Below are 21,932 nucleotides of genomic sequence, written 5' to 3'. Positions count from 1 at the left end.
TTTTTTCCTTTAAACCTGAAGTCTCTGATGTGGGAATTGGCTATTTGAGAGAAATTCTCTATAAATAATATTCTTTTTAATTTTGAATTTGGGTATGATTGTTTGATGGATCATTAAGTATCAGTAATCCAACCATTCAAGAGAGATGTCATAAGTTCTCAGATGGATACCATTCTGAACTTATAGGTGGATGTCTATCAGGATAAAGAGCTGGGAGGACAATCTTAGACTCTGCTCAAGATCAGATCCTTCTGACTCAGTTTCCCAGTTGTGGAATATTTTCCATTTTATTATTTCTGAGTCTAAGTATGAGATGGAATTGTTAATGCATGATTGGTTGTCAAAAGATTATTAACTAAAATAAAATGACTAAGGATGCTTTGTTCTGTAATTATGTCCCTGTTTTTTTCTCTTATAGCAAATATCTATGAGCAAATGGTCAGTTTAAAAGCCATGAATAAAAATGCAAGTATAAAATCTTCCTGTTTTCTACGTGAAAATGTGTAGTCATTAGGTAAATGACTGTTTTCCATCATTAGGTAAAAGAAGAAGCCCAATTCCTATTTGTATAGAAAAATGTGATGTCTAGAGTCTATTACTAATACATCCTTCCTGTCTCCAATCTAGTTAGCATTTTAAAGACAATAACAACAACCTTGCAGATAATCTTGATGAGAACTTATGTTTCCCAGACTGTCCTATTACCATAAATTAAGACAGTCATAATTTAAACTCTATCAAGCATAATTGCATAAATAAAGGAAGCTAACTTTCCCACACTATTTTGATTGGCATATCTTTAGACAGGTCTGGGACCTGGTCTTCCAGGTGCATTTCATGTAGCTCTCTGACACTCCTTCTTGAGTTCCCACTTCTGCACCTGAAATATCTAAGGTATTTCCCCTATAAAAGATTTGCTTATGATGATGATCTTGGCTAAGTAACTTTCAGAAGACCAATATGAGGTTACTCTCTCTTTTCTTCCTCATAGCATCCTCCCTCTAATGGTGTCTTTCTCCTTATTATAGTTAACTATATATATAATATATATAATGGTTAATCTGCTAAAATTGCTCTTTGGATCTAATCTATCAATCAATTGCATGCTTGGGCCTTATAACATATTCCTTTAAAGGAAATTCCTTTCCTTTCTAACTAAATGTTTTCCCAACTCTATTTCCTATTTGCCACTCCCAGTGTCTATTTTAGCTCTTAATTTATCTGTAAGCTCTTCTCCTAAAATAAATCTTCCTTTTGGCAAAGAGAATGGCCATTGTGAATTTGTCACGTGTTTATTTCAAACTAGGTATTGCTACCTTGATCTCATCAGACATGTGAATTGGTCTAACCTTTCCAGAAAGCAATCTGAAATTGTTAAGAATGTGACTAAAATGTGCATACCCTTGGACCTGAAGATCCTGCAATTAGAAATATACTTCAAAGAGATAAAGGATAAAAAGAAAGGCCCAACATATTTACAGAAAGTCTTTATTTACAATACATTTACTGTAGCAAAGATCTGGAACAAAGATGTCCATAGGATGAGGAATCCTGAACTATGAGAATCAAAATAGAGAAGAAGTCAAGATGGTGGAGGGAAAGTCAAGATGGTAGAACAGCAGAAAACAGTTCAGCTATTCTTCCCCTCAATCCCAACTTTCTCCAAACAGCCTATTAAAAAAATTCACCAGACTGAAGCCTGAAGGGGAAATTCAGAAAAATCACAGTGAGTCTTTCTTCTAACCCAGACTAATGAAAAAGAGAGACAAACTAAGAGATACATTAGGGACACTATCAGACCAGGAAAGCTTCACGCACAGTTCACTCTAGCACCCAGTGAAAGATTGCACATTAGGGCAAGAAAGGATCCCAGAGGAACAATTTCCAACTATGCCCCAAGAAATATAAAACCTTTTGATCCAGCATTGTCTCTATTGAGTTTGTATCTCAAAGAGATCATAAAAAAGAGAAAAGAACCAAATGTTTGCAGCAACCCTTTTTGAAGTGGCAAGAAACTGGAAACTGAGTGGATGCACAGAGAACTATGTTTGGAGAAACTGCACGTTTAATTTATATTGGATTGCTTGCTGTTGGAAGCAGGGGTAGGAGGAAAAGGGGGAGAAGAGAGGGAGAAAAAACAAAAATATATATAAGAAAGAGTCCCAGAATCACATCAAGGAACCATAAACAGGCAGGTGTCAACTGGCAGCTACCCATTTAAGATCACCAACTCAGACTGAATTGAGTAGGGGACTTGCTGACATTCCTGGGTAGGAAGGCTTTGGGCAGCATATAATGAAAGGATCAAGTTTAGAAGCAAGCATCAGCAGTGTGCCTCAGATTCCAGGAATAGAGGAAGGTTTCAATTCCAGCAAATAACCCAGTCTCAAGCTTACAAAGGAATAATCAGGGTAAGGATCTCAAATCAAAAGTGAACCTACAGTTAATTTACTCTGGACCAGCAGAGTTTTCCAGCTAGCTAATATAGGTTGAGTCTAGTAGCTGTATATTGATGCTTGGACTAAAGGCCGGATCAAATACTTTCAGGACTTAGACCAGGGGTAAAGCAAACATCACACTGGAAAACACTGAAAGCTTATATGTCCTTAATCTGTCCCTGAGATCCTTGAAAAATACAATACTCAATACTCCCAAGAAAGCAACAACAGAACCAGCCTTGTCCCTCCCTGAAAAATTGTTCCAAGTCCAGCCCTAACAGCAAATCTAAAGCCAAGAAGCTGACTAGAAGAATAAGAGTTATGGTGGCAAGGTCCTCAGAACAGAAATAGAGAATCAATAAGCAAGTCTCTATAAAAACACAACTTAACTAGAATTCCTGTAGGAGATAAATCAAAAGAATCTTTTTTTTTCTTTTTTAGAGGTTAAAAAATATTTTTATAAATGAGAAAATAAGAATGCTTGAGAAAAAACTTGGAAAAGAATTGAGAGATATTAAGAATTAGAAAGAGAATTACCAACTTGCCACAAGAGATACAAATCTTGCAAAAGAAAAAACCAGAATGGCCCAAATAGAAGTCAATGATTCCAAGAGACAACAAAAAATATTAAAGCAAAATCTAAAGACTGAAAAGGTAGAAGAAAATGTAAAGTATCTCCTGGCAAAAACAAGTAAACTGGAAAACAGATCAAGGGGAAAAAAAAACTACTGGATTCCCCCAAAAAGGAGGAAGTATAGACATCACATTTCAAGAAATCTTCAAAGAAAACTAAGTTTTCTATCTATATATAAGGGATGTCTCTTATATCCAGAATGCAAAGTGCAAATAAGTGGACACCTCCTGAAATGAAAATACCCAAATACATTAGAGCCAAAATACAGAGTTTCCAAGTTAAATACACAGAATTATATAGATGAATGATTTTTTAAATGAATGTATGAACGTAATGAATATTGCAATGTCAGAAAATACTTATAAGGTACATTCAGAACCATACAAGATTTAGCATCCACCACATTAAAAGCACAGAGAACTTGGGCAAATTTCTGGAAGGCAAAGGCTATGTAATCTTACAGTAAAGAATAATTTACTCAGCAAAACTGAGTATGATGCCAGAAGATTAATTAAATAGAAGACTTCCAAGTATTCCTGATGAAAAAAAAAAACACCTGTACTGAAATTTCCAAGTTCAATATGTAAGAGTTAAGAAAAACATAAAATAGTAAACATGAATGAATAATAAAAGACCAAACAAGTTACAAACTGCTTACATTCAAATATGAGGATATTATTGCCTGTGATAGCATATAAATGTGACAGAATTTTATTGTAAGAAATAAATGGGGTTCAGAAAAAGCTGGGAAGGCTTGTAGGAAACAATGTAGAATGAAGTTGAACCAGCAGAACAATTTATATAGGGACAAAAATATGGAAAAGACAAACAATTTTTTGTTGCCAATCACTGAATGGCCAACCATGATTCCAGAGGATTAAAGTTAAAACATGCCACTTACCTTCTGATAGAAAGATGGAGGACTCAGATTATAGAATATGCCATTAAATTTTTTTGGACAAAGACAATGCAGAAATTTATTTTGCTTACTTATGTTTACTTTATTTTATTACTATTATTATTTTGCTGAGGCAATTGGGGTTAAGTGACTTGGGAAGTGCTAAGTGTCTGAAACCAGATTTGAACTCAGGTACTCCTGACTTCAGGGACGGTGCTCTATCCACTGTACCATCTAGCTGCAGTTTTGTTTTTCTTTTATTCTCAATGGGGAGGGAGGTTTGGAGGTGGTATTTTAAGGTAGGAAAGTAAGAAGGTAGATGTTGGCTGATTTAAAAAAAAAAAATGTGTGTGTGTATGTGTGTATGTGTGTGTGTGTATATATATATACACACACATACATACATATACGTATGTGTATCTATATTCACACACATACACATATATAATTTTAAAAAGAAATAGTGAATATGAAGAATTAAAAAAAGAATAAAGAAGTAGACTTGCATGAAATGCTGCAAAGTAAAATAAGCAAGAGGAAAATATATATAGTAATTACATTAAGGTAAATAAAAGGAACAAATTTTTTTAAATCCTGAATATTGTGTTTTATCAAGATTTGAAAAAATATTATCTCCCTCCCTTCCTTACTGTAGGAAACTATGGGTGTGCCCAGCATGTCAACATGAAATGTGTTGATTAGTTTTGCTAAAAAAAAATTGTTTTGCCTTTTTCTTTCTTACAAGGAATAGAATTCTGTGTATATGTTTTTTTCAATGTACTTTAATTTAAAAATTTCCTAAATACATGAAAAAAATTTAACATTCTTTTTAAAAAAGTTTAAGTATCAAATTTTCTTCCTCCTCCCTGCCTCTTCCTATTCCTTGAGAAAGCAAGCAATGATACTAAAGTCACACAAAACATATATCCATATTAGCTATGTTTGTGTGTAAATATGCAATATATGTATATTACATATATCTTTATGTACACACATACAAGTAGGGTGAGATATAAAAATACATACATATATAATATACATAAAAAGATATACCCATCTATATCTATATAAATTGATATAGAAACAAAAACTAAATCCCATCACAGTTTCCACTCCAAAGTGGAACAACTCCAAAGAGCTCTATCTCCTCCCCCCAAATCCCCTTGCTCTTTTAGAGATCACTTGTTTGATGCTTCTCACTTGTGCCTTGTAATATTATTTTTAATAAAATGACGCATCTTTCTAGTAAGACTATATGTTCTTTAAATATGGTAGAGCCTCGGCACATTACAGATGTTCAATAGTCACCTGGTTATATCTCCCTAAGCTATATGTTATTCAAGCAGAGATCATATCTCCTATAACATCTCTCCCATATCAATCAGCCCCATACACAGTTCACACTCTTAATTTTTTCAAAAAATTCTATTAAAAGAAAAAAAAAGAACAATTCTTCCATTAATCAGAACTCAAAAATTTCTATTAAATGAGTTATGATCTGAATCTGTGAAGGCCATATATCCATAATGCTAAACACAAATTATTCCCCATTTTGTCAGCTTTGCCAATTTGTAGGATGTGAAGTAAAACCCCCAAAGTTGTTTTGATTTGCATTTCTCTTATTATTTGTCATTGGGAGCATTTCATATCATTGTTAACAATTTGATATTCTTTTGAGAACTACATCCCTTTTCTGCTTATCTGCTGACAAATGACTTTTGATCATATACTTATATATGTATGTATGAAGACAAACATAAATTGTTAATTGTTTATATCAGATACCAAACCTTTATCAGAGAAATTTGATGGCAAAGATTCTGACAACTGTTCTATAATAGCTCACTTAATTTCGGGAAGGCGGGCTTTAATTCTTTTTGTCTGGTTTGACAAGCAAGGAAAAGTTTATGTTTGATCTATGGAAAGGGGAAGAATTTACGACCAAACAGAGCATATATTCTTACAAGTTATAAAATGGAAATTTTTGATTATATTATTATAATGGTGATTATATTTTGCACACATACACACAAAACAATGCAATCAAGAAGAAAAGCCAGTCTGGGAAACTTTTTTTAATAGTAAATATCTTTGATAAAGGCTTCATTTTTCAAACACATAGAGAACTGAGCCAATTTATAAGAACACATGTCATTCCCCAATTGATAAATGGTTAGAGGACATGAACAACCATTTTCAGATAGTCATATGAAAAAATACTCTAAATCACTACTGATTTAGAGAAATGCAAATTAAAACAAGTTTGAGGTACAATTTCAAACCTATCAGATTGGCTAACATGACAGAAAAAAAAATGACATATTGGAGGGAAGGTAAGAAAAGTGTGACATTATTCCACTGTTAGTGGAGTTGCAATCTGATCCAACCATTCTGCAGAGCAATTTGGAAGTATGCCCAAAAGGGCATGCCTTTGATCTACCCAAAGAAATTTTTTTAAAGGAGAAAGGGGAGAGCAGATTTGTACAAAAATATTTACGGTTCTTTTTGTAGTGGCAAGGAATTGGAAATTGAGCAGATACCCATCAATTGGGGAATGGCTAAACAAGTGTACTATATGATTGTAAAGGAATATTACCGTGCTCTAAAAAATGATGATTAGAGTGGTTTTAAAAAACCTGGATAGATTTACATGAGTTGGTTCTAGATGAAATGAGTAAAGCATTGTACCACAAGTAATAGCAATATTTTACCATAATCAACTGTTACTCACTAGTTATACTCAGCTACTGCTTTATGATCAATTAGTTCTAGACCAGATCAACTTAGTTCTTCTAAACAATACAATGATCCCAGGCAATTCCAAAGGACTCATGATAAAAATTTCTATCCACTCCTAGAGAAAGAAATGATGGAATCTGAATACAAATCATTTCTCTATTTTTTCCCATGGTTCTTTTTCATCTGGGTCTGTCTTCCTTCACAACATGATTAATATGGTAATATGTGTTGCATGATTGAACATCTATAACCTATATCAAATACTGTGTCAAGGAGAGGGAGAGAAAAAATTCAGAACTCAAAATTTGTTAAAAATATATGTGGACCAAAAAAATAAAAAAAAATAATTAAATATATATATATATATATATATAGACCAAAAAAATAAAAAATAAATAAATAAATATATATATATATATATAATATATATATATATATATATATATATATATATATATATATATATATGTGTATGTTGACACTAATACGTTGTTGGTGTAATTGTGAAGTGATCCAACCATTCTGGAGAGCAATTTGGAACTATGCCCAAAAGGTCATAAAACTGTGTATACCCTTTGACCCAGCAGTGTTTCTACTATGCTTATATCCCAAAGAAATCTTAAAGGAGGGAAAGGGACCCACATGTACAAAAATGTTTGTGGCAGCCCTTTTTGTAGTGGCTGGAAACTGGAAACTGAATGGATGTCCATCAATTGGAGAATGGCTGAGTAAGTTATGGTATATGAATGTTATGGAATATTATTGTTATATAAGAAACGATCAGGAGTATGATTTCAGAGAGTTCTGGAGAGACTTACATGAACTGATGCTATGTGAAATGAGCAGAACCAGGAGAACAATGTACATGGTAACAAGAAGATTATATGATAAATCAATTCTGATAGACATGGCTCTTTTCAACAATGAGATGATTCAGACCAGTTCCAATGATCTTGCAATTTAGAGAGTCATCTACATCCAGAGAGTGGACTGTGGGAACTGAGTATGGATCACAACATAGCATTCTCACTCTTTTTGTTGTTGTTTGCTTGCATTTTATTTTTTTCTCATTTTTTTCTTTTTGATTAGATTCTTCTTGTGAAGCAAAATGATTGTATGAATATGTATACATTGAATTTAACATATATTTTTACCATGTTTAACATGTATTGAATTACTTGCTATCTAGAGGAAGGGGTAAGGAGAAGGTGAGGAAAAATTGGAACACAAGGTTTTGCAAGGATTAATATTGAAAAATTATCCATGAATATCTTTTGAAAATTAAAAGGCTTTAATTTTTAAAAAGTGAAAAAATGTTAAGGGGCAAATGAAGATACTGTAGTGAATACTGTCCTAGCATTGAAGTCAGGAGGACCTGAGTTCAAATCCAACTTTAAGATACTTAAGACTTACTAGTTCTATGACTGTACAGAAGTCACTTAACTCCAATTGCATCACCAAAAACAAAATGAAAAATATATGTTGAACAGAAATATTATACAATCAACTATGATAGGTGTAGTTGCTCTCAAAAATGCAATGATCTAAGACAATTCCAAAAGATTCATGATGGAAAATGCTATCCACAGCCAGAGAAAGAACCATGGAGTCTGAATGCAAATAGATAAACACTATTTTCACTTTTTTTGTTTTTTCTTTCTGGTGGTTTTTCCCTTTTGTTCTGATTGTTCTTTTACAACATGACTAATGTGAAAATATGTTTAACATGATCATACATGTATAATTCATATCGGATTGCTTGCTGTCCTGGGGAGAGGAAATGGAAGGGAGAAAAATTTGGAAATCAAAATCTTTAAAAAAAAAAAAAAAAAAAAAAAAGAATGCTAAAAACTATCTTTACGTGTAAGAGAAAAAATAAAATACTATCTAGTGGAAAAAGTAAATGTTAAAATTGTCTTTACATGTAACTGGGGAAAAATAAAATATTATTATACCCACAACTGTGACAAGTATACAATCTGTTTCTCTTCTAATTTTTAAATAATATAATCTTTAATATTAAGATTCTTTCTAGTTCAACAATCACATATATTAGTTCTTTCAGTGACCTTGGGCAAGTCACTTAACCCTCATTGCCTCAGCAAAAAAAAAAAAAAAAAAAGTACTAGCTTATTAGTCTCCATATTTTTATAGCATTTTAACTCTTTATTAGTTATACATATTTATCTTTTCTAAATCAAAGAACATTCTCTTTAGAAGAGAAAATAGAAGTGAATAACTCCACCTTCTCCCTTGTCAATTATAATTGTTTCATGTTCTCCAATATAGTAATAAAATGTTTTTTTCTTGTCCTTGGCTTTCCTTACAGCTCACAATTCATACAAGCTTTAGTACTTCTAAAACTATTTTCACAGGATTTTACTATTCATCCTGTTAATCTGGCCTTTTCATGCTATGTCTTTTTAAAATGTCAAGTTGGTTCATCAAAACTGACCTTCTTGCTGTTCAATACACACAACATTCTATCTCCTGTCTGTATTAATATTTGAAATACATTCCCACCTTACTTTACACAATCTCTAGCTTTCTTCAAATTCAACCTATCTTCATATGGGAAACATCTCTTTTACCACAGTTGCTAGTGACCTCCCAGTGCATATTATTTCATGTGTATTTTCTATCTATTTTATATTTACTTATTGGCGTACATACAACTGGTACACAACAAAAGGCAAGTTCCTGGAAGGCAAGGATTGTTTTGTATTGTTCTTTATTCTCAAAGTCTAGCATAATGCCTACTACATTTAGGCACTTAAATGTTTGAATGGGAGACTGAATTTATATATAGAGGATCATAAATCTAGACCTGGAAGAGACAATGTATCTAACCTTTTTATTTTAGAGATGAAGAAACTGAAGTCCAGGGAAGTTAAAGTACCCAAGTGAGAATTAACTCACACAGCTTTCCACTATGCCACTTTCAATTTCTATTGGTGAGTTCCCTCTGCATCCACATTGGTCCCTTTGGACTTTAGGTTCTTAATCTGGGATTGATAAAACTTTGATGGGCAATAATAATTACATTTTTATTTTTATTAATCTCTAACTGAAATTTAATATTGTCTTCAATTATGAATGTAGGCAACAAACCACAGTAAAATTAGGCTTCACTAGACAGTCAAAGAGATTGAGAACACAACAAAAGTTAAGAATTCCTGCTTTAGATAATTGTCCTTTTTCTTTTTAACGGGAATTGTTTTGTGTCTTCAGAATTTCCTTGAGATATTTTCTATTCTTCCTGGGCTACCTTACCCTTTGGATTTTGGACAAAGAGGCCTTCTTATGGTTCCTCTGAAATTTTTGACATCTACTCACCCCAATCTATAATGTACATCTGACTTTTCCCAACTTTCCTGTCTTCCATCACAAAATCTAGGAGGGAATGTTAAGTTCTCTTTTCCCAGCAACTATTAGTGGAATGAATTTTAAAAGATGACCCCTATTATATGAAGCTGAAGGTCAATAGTGCTAATTGTTGCATTTCCTAAATCTTGCCTAATATCATTAATGGAAAAGCAGAAGAAATCTGAACATGTTCATTTTCTGAAAAGCAGTACATTAAAGTACTTAAAATTAAGATATTAATTATTTATATTTATTTAAATTTGCTGTGATGACATTATACAAAAACTTAAAACTATAAGCATTATTTCTGAAAAAATATTAATATGCTTTAACTGCTGTTACATACATAACTGTTTAAGCATTAACAGAAGTAAAATTTAAGTTTTAATGGAAAAACTGCCTCCAAGTAAATTCCTTCCCCTCAAAAAAAAAAAAAAAAAGAACTTAACTGATTAATTTTAACTCTAACTTCTTCTGAGTACCTGAGTGTTGAATTAGTGGCCAAGGCCAAAGTTACATTAAAAAACAACAATAAATTGTCTAGGGCAATCTGCAGCCCCTGATATGTAGAGGGGGCAAAATCATCTTATTCAAAGTCAATCCCTCACCTCCATCTTTCCTGCTCTGATTAAGTACCAGATTGTGGATAGGAGCTATCACAAAATTCAAATTATGAACTTAATAAAAAGGTGCAAGGAATTTCCTTACATAATAATATGATTTATTTCATTGTTTTTATAGACTTCAGACCTTTAAAAACATTTTTTCTCTTAAAAAGATATCTACGTTATTTCCATCTGTAGACATTCAATTTTTTTAACTAGGTAGGCTCTAACAATTCCAGATATAATACTTACTTGTTTCAAGGATCTTTGATTTCTTGTGATTTCACCACACTGACAGAGACCATAACCCATCAATAGTTACAGGAGGTAAAAATTTCACTGCCCCGTGACCAACTTCTTCAAGAGCCTCTCTAAACTTTGCCAGGCTGACCTTCATACCCCAATTATATAATCTACCAATAATTGTAGTGGAATATAGAATATAGTTCACCTAGGTGAACTTGGGGAGTTATTTGAGCTATAGCTCCTTTAAGAATGCAAGGACAGACCACTTTCTGCTGAAACTATAGAATAAGACCTTAGGATAATGTTTTTATGAACTCAAAAAAACATGCCCCTATCTTTAGGCATAAGTACTTTTGATACATCCTGAATCTGTGGTTTAAACTTTTACTTAGGCCCATATCAAGCTCAGAATGAAATCATCAATAGTCTTTGACTCAGATACCTCAAAGCATATATACATATTTCCAGAGGGAGCAGGGGAAGCACTAATTAAGAGCCTGCTGTGTGGCACTGTGTTAAACGTTTTACGAAAATTCTCATTTGATTCTCTAGCAAATAAAATTATAAACTCTAGGAATTTAAACAAAAGATATGAATCTTCCTTAGCTGGGGAAAAACTGCTTTTTCCGGTATTTTGGACTACTTAGACTGAGAGAGGAGTTTTACTCTAGTTGACCACAGCTTGGGCTTTAAGGGGATACAATGGGATTTTTGTGGTTAGAGGTCTACATATGCGGAGGAGGGTTCTCTGTAATCCGGGCCGGAGTACATCGAGATGACCCGGAGCAAGGAGGCAGTCTCAAAACTAGGGCGGGCTAAGCAGCAACAGCAGAATAGAAAGGTGAAATGGAGAGCTGGGGCTTGGGGAGGGAGAAGGTAACTGGTTAGCAACCTCCGTAATCACCTTAGGGATTGGCCGCATGCTGGTTATTTCCGAGGTTCTCTCCCACGCCCCCATAGCCTGACCCCGCAGAGGACTGCGTTATAGGTGAGAGGCGGTGACACAATTACCCATTAACTCTAGCTTAGAACGCGAACACGCGCTCTTTACATGACGGCGTTTCAACTGCTCTACGCAAAGAACGTGCGCTGACATCTGAATGCTGTCGCATTCATTTAAACAAGGTGGAGGAGATGAGGGAATGTTAGTTAAGGGCCTTCATTTAAAAAAAAAATGTATAAACTTAGGGAACAGAGCATGCGCAATAAGGACACTGAGGTTAATAGTAAAGAGCGTGCGCAGCACAGAGACACAAGCGCCTGCCGAAGGACAACGGGCATGCGCAGCGCTACCCAGAACAAGACGCACGCGCACTGAGGGACCGCAAGCCTCTGGTGGAGGGGTGGGGGGGAAAGAGGAGAGAGATCACCTCAGAGTTACGTCAGGAAAGGCCGTGTTTTACTGGGAGGCTAATGCCGACTACAGACCCCAGAAGTTTTCAAAGAGCGAGAGATTTGGCGGTTACTCACCGACCCTTAGCTCGGTGTCGGACCACAGGCCTAGGTCCGCTGACGCTTAGCTCGCGGGCGCCGCCGCCGCTGTGATTCCATCCATCTTGAATTTGACGTCATCCCACACCAGGGATGAGGTCATCGCAGGCAGAGCTCGTCACGTGCGCAGCGTTCCCATTGGCTGCCTTACGCCCGGAGGGAGGGAGGGAGCTGTGGCTAAGGCTGGCTTGGCTCGCAGCCTTAGGATTTGAGGGACTGGGGGCCAGGGGGGAAGGAGGAGGGGAAGAGAGTAAGGGGGACAGGACACGCAAAGTAGGTACGTGCTCGAGTTTCTTAAACTTGAGGAAATAGAAGAGAAAGAGTGAGTGCTGAAATCAGTAGCTGGAATATGATGCTGGTAGCTGGTTACTAGTGACCCCGAACCAGGGACTCCCCAGCTGCTTTTTGCAGGATTTTGGCCGGTGTATGTTTCCCTCTCACCCTTTCCCCGACAGCTTCCGCCCGGAATCTCTTTTTAAAGCGAAAAAATGCTGTAATCCCCTTTTGGAAGATTGGAATTACTTTTGCTTTTTCGATGAGCCTTTGGGCCCACTGGATGATGTATTGGTTATTGTGTCAGAGCATCAAGACGTGGGTTCAAATTCTGCCCGACACTTTTAAACCGGATGGAAGAGTCGCATGATCAGTCACTTAAACTTAGTTTGGGGAGTGGGGGAAGGGTTGGAACTGTATTAGGTGGCCTTTGTGGTCCCGTCCAACACTACGTCTATGATCCTAGTGGAGTGAAAAAGCTGCTCCTAGAGGTCCTCTCCCTTGTCTCACACCAAAAATAGGTGAAGCCTCTCAGGCTGTTTAAAAGAAGAAACTGAGAAATTTGAGGCTTTGAAAATAGTTTCAAGCATCCTAAATCCGCATAATATGCAGATGCACTCCCTGAATTACTGACTAAGGTACAGTTTCCATACCCCCATGAAGGGTGGATTGCGGAAGGGGGAGAGAAGGAAAGGTTTCCAGTTCTTGTTAGACTGCATCAGTTGACAACTTTCTAGGTTACCTTCTACGCCTTAAAAGCGTTATAGGACTATTTTCGATTTTGCTTAAGCACTAGAATGGAACTAACTTGAATCGATAGTTAATCAAAAAGTACTTATTAAACAACTTATACTGAAATTTCACAAATAAGGAAAACTTTCTTTACCAGTGCAAGTAAAGCATACCTTCGATTAGTAACTGTGGAGAGTTAGCATTAGAACACCGAGAATTAAATGATTTGCTCTAGTTTACAACACATAGCCATAGTTTACAAACACGAGAATTGAAACAATTCCTATAGTCAAGGGGGAGACAACTAGGACACAAATAGTAATTATGACAATCCGATTTTATATAGTGCTTCAAGGTTTGCAAAACTCATTTATGAAAATCTTATTTTCTTCTTAGTACAACCCTGGAAAGTAAGTACTGTTATCCCCATTTCCAGATGAGGAATCGTTAAATAATAGTTGGAAAAAAGTAAGGAAGAAGTTGAAAGGATCAAATAAGGCCCTATCTGTCAGTTGGTACTTGAACTGAAAAGTGAAAAAATTGAGGGATTTAGAGAGGCTGTGGTGAGGAAGGTGCTTTGGAGACAAGGGGCAGGTACAATCCTTGGGATCTGAAATATATGAGAAACAAGTGACTGGTTTGGTAAACTGGGGTGGGGGTGAGGGTGAAGAAGAGAAGAATATACAATAGGTTGGGACAGACTAGGCATTTTTAAACTGTGTTTAAAAGTAGAAAAAAGAAGGAACATTGGCACTTAATGAGAAGGGAAGTAATACAGTCAGATCTGTGCTTAAGGAAAATCACTTTGGTGAATTGAAGGGGACTTCAAGCAAGGAGTCCAATTAGGCATAGCAATAGTCTGGGTTAGAGGTGAGGCCATTTCCCTTTAAAAAACAACTTGTTTTTACTGTATTTCTCAGAGTGAAAATATTACAATTTTAATGATCTGCATGCTCTTCTTGAAAATTAGCAAATGAAAACAAAAGCACTTTGTTGTTGAAATATATTCATAGTTCTAGTCTACTTGCTGAATGTAAAAATAGCTAAGAAATTAAGGATATGCTACAAAGTTACTTTGTTAATATTCTATACTGGCTATATTTCTGCCTAGCCAATACAATTAAATACTATTTTTTAAAAAACTGAATTAATTTTTAGATTCATTTTTTCAATTAAGAGAGATCCATTTTCTTTCCCAATTACTTTTCCTTTCCCCCTCGAATTGGAAAGAAAAGAGAAGTAAAACCTTTAAAACAAATATGTATAATAAAGTACAACTAATTTCTCTGAATTTGAAGTGTGTACCCTACCCTATAACCTCTCTGTCAAAAAATAGGTATCAGGTTTCATTGTAGGTCTTGGTCATTGCACTGGTCATTGATATTATATGAATTATTTTCCTGATTCTGCTTACTTAATTCTGCATTAGTTCATATAGCTTTTACCGAAGTCCCCAGTTAATGAGCATCTCCTTAGTTTCTATTTCTTTGCCACCATAAAAAGAATTGCTAAAAATATTTTATGCATATATACAAACACATACACATAGATCCTTTTGCTCTCTCTTTTTAAAAAATCTTTTCACACAATATAGACTTAGTAAAGCTATCACTGGATCAAAGGGTGTGCAGATTAGCAAATTTAGGAGTGCAGTTCCAAAATTCTTTCCTGAATGATTTGAACAATATACAGCTTCACCAACAATAAATTATATAGGATTTAAGCATTTTTTTTATTCCCAAATTAATATTAAATCATTTTTTCTGGTTAAAACAATTGATTTTCTTAGATTTTTATACAAAGAATTCTTGTTAAATGTTTTGCATTAAATTCACTGAATCATAGTTATTGCTAATTAAGATAATTTCAGCTTTTTATAATTGTTCATGAGAATAAGTAAGATTCTGCACAAGAACAAATATCACAGATTTTTACTCTTCTACCCTTCATATCATCGTTTGACATCAAATAAGATTTAGCATGTTATGGAATATTATTGTTCTTTAAGAAACAACCAGCAGAATGATTTCAGAGACACCTGGAAAGACTTACATGAATTGATGCTAAGCAAAATGAGCAGAATTAGATCATTATACATGGCAACAACCAGACTATACAATAATCAATTCTGATAGATGTGGATCTCTTTAACAACGAAATGATTCAAACCAAATCTAATTGTTCCCTGATGAAGAGAGCCATCTACACCCAAAGAGAGGACTGTGGGAACTGAGTGTGGATCACAACTTTCTCTTTTGCTTGAGTTTTGTTTTCTTTCCCAGTTTTTTTTTCTTCTTGATCAGATTTTTCTTGTGCAGCAAGATAACGGTATAAATATGTATACATATGTTGGATTTAACATATATTTTAACATGTTTTACATGTATTGAACTGCCTGCCATCTAGGGGAGGGGATGGGAAGGAGGGGATAATTTGGAACAAAAGGCTTTGCTAGGGTCAATGTTGAAAAATTATCCATGCATTTGTTTTGTAAATAAAAAGCTTTAATAAAAAAAAAAAAAGATATAGGAAAAAAATGAGATTCAGCAAGTTCATTTGTGCACCACTTATTTGATTTGAGAATTGTCCCAAAATCCTACTTCCCATGTGTTAGATTTTAAGGATTAGATTATATTTTTCCAGAAAGATTTTAAGTTTTCTTCTGATAGGAATCTAACAAATTGTGACTTCCCACTTTTCTACTAGATCAGTATTCTATAAGAAGTGTATTAGAATCAAATGTATCTTTTCCTAATTTAAAAGTGTTATTATTTTGATTTTTTTAATTGAGAGCAATTAAAGTCAAATTAAAGTAAATAAACTGGTGTTCAGATTATTTATTGTATATAAGTACTTAAGTTAGTTGCCTGTTTGAGTTTCTGAAGTTTCTCTTGTATTTTTCCTGCTGATTTATCAGGATTCCTCTGACAGATAACAAATAATTGGAGCCCTTAATTTCCTAATAGATCAGTATCCTAGGGTAACTGTTAGAATTAAGAATGTAGCTTTCTTCTTGATATATTTTTATGCCTTAGTTTGAAAAAGAATACGCATCATTTTAGAGCAATATAAACCAAACAAGAATAAATTGGAAACTGTCAGGGAATTTACATATGTAGATTCCTAAAGAATAATCAGAATTTTTCTTTCAGAATCCTATAAAAAACAATATAATGTGAGTGAAATGGTCTAATCCCTAATGGAATAAAATCCTAGAAGAACAGCAATAAATTAGATATCATTTTAGTTGAATTATTTCATTATCTTAAAATGTAAGGGTTCTTTAAATGGTCTGGCACAGTGCAACGGAGGTTTGAGTAGCTCAGAAGTAATTTCTGTGGCTAGGGACTGTCCCATGGGCAGGATCCTGGCCATATCAAGATAGCTTCTTAACGGGAGAAGGCTCCCTCTCTGATTGGCTGTGTGTGTGACCTCACAGACCCTTTCTTAAGCCCACTGCAAGCAGCAGGTAACTCTCTTTATCCTGGGTTAGCTGAGCCGAGTGGATGGATAGCCAACAGAGATAAAGAGCTTGATAGCGAACACATGGGTCTTCAGACCAGGTGTTCACTAGGGAGTCAACAAGTCAGGGCATTATGTGAGCATGTATAATAAAGGCTTTAAGTTTGCACATGGCTGTTCTTGAGCACACTATCGGTTATTAAACTACGATTCAAAAAATTGTAGCCAGAGATCTCTGAAGGCCTCAGAGGAGGTGAGCTAGGTAAATTAGTTGACACTGCAAAGATCAGTGGCCAGAGATACCCTGACGCCCTGGGAATTAGAAGAGACTGGCAATGTAAAATCAGGGTTAAGTAATAAAACGATATTTTACATTTAACTGAAATCGAGCTGTCCTATCTCTTGTTCTAGCAATGTCACTTCTAGTCAGACTAGATTCTCTCAATCTGGACTTTGCAACTAGATCCCTTCTTTTGCTTGACTTTGGGCCTCCAAACCATTTCTCTGCTGGCTTCACATTATATCACCTCTCTTGAAACTGTCACCTTCCTACTGGTAAACTGGACTGTGTGCCAGGTGCTTCACCTCTGGTAGGCCCCTTCTTCCACTCATCTTTAGGCCTATTCTACACTCTGCTGCCTCTACTCAGCATTACTTTCCCACTGTTAACCTGAATTCTGCCCTGGGATCCTTGTCTCCAATAGTCAAATTTTATCTTTTTCAAGCCTGTAGGGCTATTTTGGCCATGCTACTTCTAATTAGACTTATTTCCTCACTGAAAATCTGAACTTTGCCCCGGGTCTCTCAATGGCACACTGGCTTTCACTGTATCTTGGCAGAGGATAGATATCTATTCCACTTCTTTACTATTCAAACCTTTAATTTGACCATCACCTCCCTATCTGAAATTTGGTCTGTGACATTACTTCCTTCAGTTCTGATTAGGATAGCAGTTGAGACCTCTACACTGGTAATCTGAATTCTACATCTAGTTCCCACAGGTCTTATATGTCACTTTTTGCCTCATCTTAACATGGCCTATGTTTTACTTTACCTACTACCTTCACTCAGACTATCATATGCCTCACTAGTAGGTAAATCTAAACTTTAACCCAGGAGTCCTTTTGGTCTAATATGTCAGTTTTTGCCTTACCAAAATTCCATTTCATTTCCTGGCCCCTCCAGTCAAGCTGCTTTTATTCAGACCATCAGATCTCTATTAGATTCTTAGGTTCTAATAGGTCAGTTTTTCCTTTATCTGGAAGTCAGGTCTACACTCTACTTTCTGACTTTCTCTAGCCATTCTATCTCCTATTACATCATCATCTTCTCATCTTGTTGAGATTCAGGTCACCACTTCTTTCAGCATCATATTTATCCCATGCTACGTCTATTTGGACCATTTTTTTCCTCACTGTTGACTTAAACTCTGCTTCTCAATTCCTCATTTTTGATTAGTTTGATTTTGTTTTATCTTGCTAGAGTCAAGTCCTAGTCATTTCTGGCCTTATCTGATCAACTATCCTCTATTCAACTGGTTATCTGGATTCTATTCCTGGGTTCCTTAATCTGATAGGTCAGCTTTTGCTTTATCTTGCTGGAGCTCAGGTCTACAATTCACTTCTGGACTCTCTCCAACTATTTCATCTCTACTTGAATTCAGCAGTTGCTTGGAATTTGACTCGGCACCTTTATTTCTGACCAGTTTCTGTTTTATCTTTCCAGTTTGCCCTTATCTTTCCATGCTTCCTTATCTTTTCTATATCCCTCTAGCCATATCTTTACCAACTCTTCGCTTTATGTAAACTAGGTTCTACCCCTATGTTGCTCAGTTCTTTCAATTTTTTTCTAACTTGTTGGGGTTCGGTACACCAAATCACTTCCAGCAGAATCAAGCCATAACATCTCTACTCAGACCATTATCTCTCCAGTTTTTCCCTAATCTGGCTGATAACTAGCCATTCACAACACTTTGAAGCACATACCACCAATAATAAATAAAACTGTCTTGATTGACTCAGATTGAAAGTAAATAGCAATCATTTCTGCTTTGGTAAAAACCCTGAGGGTCTTCCCTTCTCAGGTTTATTTATTTAGATTTTTTTTCCCCACTAGGTAGGAGATGATTCTTTGCCTCAACTTCTACTTAGGTTAAATGACTGAATGGATACAGCCTTAGTCAAACAGATCTGGAAGACCTTAGCTTAAAAAAGGCCAATTTCATCCAGGGCCATCTCCAGTCATCTTGATCTCTATCTTGCCACTGGACCCAAATGGGTCTGGAGGGTAAAAGTAAGGCAGGTGACCTTGCACAGTCCTCCCTTAAATCTGAAGTAAATTTTCTTTTCTGGTGAAGTTCAGTCCTCCCTTAAATGCTGTGAGGATAAAATATTTGTTTAAAAAAAAAAAAAGTACTTAGCACATACTGCCTGACATGTCTGTCAGCTTAAGAAAGTGAGGCAGCTAATAGAGTATTGGGCCTGGAGTTGGAAAGACCTGAGTTCAAATCCAGCCTCACACATGTATTAGCTATGTGGACCTAGGAAAATAATCTAACTTCTATTTTCCTTAATCCATCAGAGAAGGAAATAGGAAACCACTCTAATATCTTTGCCAAGGGTCACAAAGAGCTAGATACAATTTAACAACTTGAACAAAAGCAACAAAAGTAGCTTAACAAATCCTTGTTTTTCTATTCTCATGGGTCTTTCATTTCTAATTGATCAGTTTTTGCCATACATCTCAATGTCCAGGCTTCCTCTGCACTGCCTACTTGCTCCAGGTTTAACATCTAAACTCAGACCATAAGATCTTCTTGGTCTCTAATTTTTTTACTTTTTCTAGGCCTAGGACTCAAGCCTCTTCTTTTCTGGTTCGCTTTATTCAATTCACTGAATTAAGAGGCTGCTATTATCCCGGGGATACAAATTTGTAAGACAGTCTTTGCACTCAAGGAGTTTATAATCTGTGGGGGAAGACAACATACAAAAAGAAGCTGGAAAGTCCAGATGAGGAGAAAAGGAGGAACAAGAAAGAAGGTACTAAGAGGCATCTTATTTATTTTTCAGGTGGAAAGTGGAATGAACTTGCAAGTCCAGGTCCAACCTTCCATAAATATAGAAAGTTTTGGATGGAGTTTATTCCATCTGCCTTCTAAGACTTCCAATCAGAGAAGAGAAGAGGCTGAGAAATTACTGAGTATACAAGGCTGAGTTAAATTGCTTAATGAGATTTCTAATCATCAGTTCTTCCTGGGAGGGGAATTTATTCCATAGAATTGACTAGAGATGCAGATGGAAAATGGATTGAGCTAACCTGAAGTTAGTTCAACCATGCCACTTGTATTTGTACACCTCACTGGTTACTTGGAAACTATCCCTCAGACTTTTAGTTGTGATAGGTTACCTTTTTAGCTTTATATGCTGTAGCCCAGGCCTTCATACATATACATTTTATAATAATCATGGTGCCAAATATAAGTACTGTCAAGTCTCAGTCACTAGGATTCTGCTATTGATTCAAGTTGCAACAGCTTTGCCACTTTAGACTATATTATTACCCATCCAGCTGGTAACTTAAACTTACCCACTGTGTCTATTTGCTCTTATAAGTCAGCTTTTGCCTTATCTTGCTACTATCTAGGTTCTACTCGTGTCTGCTTCAGCCATGCTGCTTCTGAGAGGAGGTGGTAACTTGGAATCCAATCTACTCCTTCGCCTTTTGACAGGTCAGCTTTTGCCTTATCTTGCTAGGAAAGTCACTTCAAGCTTCATTCACCCTTTTCTCCTCTATTTGGACTCTTATCTACTTAGAAACTGAACTCCATTCACAAGGCTTTTCAGCTCTGATAGATTAGTTTTTGCCTGGCATATGCACTCTTAATATTTCATGACATAGTATTAAAGTGTTATCAAAGGATTCTGTAAAACTCAGCAGGTTGAGGAGTAAGCCCAGGATGAACTGCTACTGCCTACTGCTTTCTCAGTTGCAAGCTCGTCTAGGAGTAGTGTTACAACTAGTATTCTTTAGAGAGAGAGAAGAATCCTTTATTCAGCGAGTCGCATGAAAAGCAGGTATACTCACAGATGTTTCTATTGCTTATTTAACAAATAAGTTCAAATTGAGTTCAATTATTAAATTGCTCCCTAATAAGTTGGTACATGCTTCAAGTGTATACAAGAATTTGGCCTTGTCCTTTTTACTTTCCCATTATATTTCTATTTCTTCAAAAATTGCTACCCAAAAGTTTTCTCCCTTAACTCCAGAGACTTTTAAATTGTTTTCACTTAAATTCATTCCTTTTGGCCATAGAGCCAAGGATGATCTCTCAGCTCCTGTGTCAACAAGAAAAATAATTTCTTCCCTGGAATCTCCAATCTTCAAGATAACAAGGGCTTCTTAGTTGGGCTTAAGAAGGAAGAACCCTAGAATGATCTGTTCTTTCTCCTCATCAAAGGTCATTGAGGATGCTATCTCCTCTTTCCTTTTAAGTTCATGGCATTCTCTCTTAAAATGTCCCAACTTTCCACAAAGAAAATATTCATTCTTACCCTAATACTTCCTTTTTGCTTCAACTTTCTCTGTTCCTCTGTTTCCAGGTTTTTGATAGCTCGAATTAGACCTTCTTTGTCCTTTCCTCACCCCCCCCTGTCCATTCTAAGGGGTTCCTACCTATACCATAAGTCTAGATTTTTGCTTCTGCTTCTCATCCTCTCTCCTTACATACGCTTTCTGCGCTTCCCTCAATAGCTCTCTAGTGTCTGGGTGTTCCATTTATCTATTTTCTAGAGTTTCTTATGTCCAGCAAAGAAGTGTTTACAAAGTTGAGCCTAAACATTCCTTCAGCTATTGCATCTTGGAAATCCAATCCTGAATACTTTCTCATATTTTCCCTCATTCTTTCTAAGAATTCAGAGGGAGTTTCATCCTTGTTCTGAGTAATATCAAAGGCCCTGTTCAGATTTAGCTATTTTTGTACTGATTCCTTAATCCCCTCTATAATTAATTCTCTCAGATCTTCCATATGGGTTCAATGGATCATATTGTTA

At 35.6% G+C, this 21,932-nt stretch overlaps 1 protein-coding gene across 5 annotated transcripts in view; it reads right to left on the bottom strand.

The window, feature by feature from the left end:
- Positions 1 to 12,509, bottom strand: part of ZBTB21 (zinc finger and BTB domain containing 21) — a 63,677-nt gene extending 51,168 nt beyond the window's left edge. For 2 of the 5 annotated variants that reach the window (XM_051984756.1, XM_051984760.1), the window contains exon 1: positions 12,397 to 12,509. The gene's annotated coding sequence lies outside the window, so the exon portion shown is untranslated. The other 3 variants (XM_051984759.1, XM_051984758.1, XM_051984757.1) reach the window with 3 other exon arrangements.
- Between the last annotated feature and the right edge of the window lie 9,423 nt (positions 12,510 to 21,932).

The sequence above is a fragment of the Antechinus flavipes genome, chromosome 3 (genome assembly GCF_016432865.1).
Source record: "Antechinus flavipes isolate AdamAnt ecotype Samford, QLD, Australia chromosome 3, AdamAnt_v2, whole genome shotgun sequence".
Classification (NCBI taxonomy): domain Eukaryota; kingdom Metazoa; phylum Chordata; class Mammalia; order Dasyuromorphia; family Dasyuridae; genus Antechinus; species Antechinus flavipes.
The sequence above is the reverse complement of the archived record's forward strand: the minus strand, read 5'-3'. Positions and strand labels throughout refer to the sequence as shown.